Here is a 1,143-nt window from a genome sequence, read left to right as displayed (position 1 = left end):
TTCTGTTCCTCTTTACCTGATGAGGTCCCACTTCAGCGGAAGATCTCCACTGTCTCTCTAGAGGCTTCAGCCATTGGAGAGGAACGTGACTAAATAGATGCCCTAGGTCCCTGCCATGCTGCTCACTCCTTTAGGTGGAAGTGCAATCATGCCGGTTTCATCTTTAATTTACTAGTATGCTATCTTTTAACAACAACTCCACCGAAAGGCCTTGGAGCAACTATGTGGCCCTGCATGTGACAACATTTTGTCTTCATATCCACACATTTTCACCCTCACCTACAAATCCGGCAGAACCATGAGGAGCAACACCCATATTTAGCTCCATTGTAACTACAAAGTTTATTATTAAAATTACTTAAACCAACAAGCTAGTCTTTTCAAGATGGCACTCATCTCACCAAAAAGAACATAAAGACACAAAGACTTGCCAGGATTCTCCCTCAAAGGAACCATGTCAAGCTGCAGCATCAGGTATATTTTTAAAACAGATGATGCCTGTCTTATTCATTGAGTGTTGCTATATTATCAGCAAATCAGCTTAAACACAAATAACAGTCAGGACAGATATAATAAGAGTTATAAAACACTTTCTGAGCAAATATCCCTTCCAGACTCTTTGTTGAAATGAAATGGGACTCCAACACAAAAAATTGAATAATGAAAGGTCACCTTTCACCCCCTTAATTCTAATGCTATACTCAAGTCTGTGGGCTTTCTTACCAACATTTCATTAACAATGCTGTGGGAGGAATAGGGACTTTGATTGATGGGACCAATGTTACACCACGCTAGTTGATTATTTCATATTGGATGTCATACAAAGATATCTAATGGCACTTAAATCATCAGCTAATGTAAAACAGAGACCATTTAAATCATGAGATAATGGGTACAGAAGCTGTACTAGTGTTTTAGTGTTTCCTAATCTCTGAATCAGCTGAACTTTCAAAACCAAACTCTAAATCCAGAGTTTCCAAATTCTCTAATGCCAGTTCAAAACTGGCAGGCACGGGAAAAACAACAGCCTGCTACTCAACACTGTGGCCTTATAGACACACATCTGTGGGCTTAATCACTTGCTAGGACTTGATGACATTCCTCATTAATTTAACATGGTTTTCATCTTCAGAAGTAGAAGAG

This window comes from Nesoenas mayeri (genome assembly GCF_963082525.1).
Source record: "Nesoenas mayeri genome assembly, chromosome: 1".
Classification (NCBI taxonomy): Eukaryota; Metazoa; Chordata; class Aves; order Columbiformes; family Columbidae; genus Nesoenas; species Nesoenas mayeri.
The sequence above is the reverse complement of the archived record's forward strand: the minus strand, read 5'-3'. Positions refer to the sequence as shown.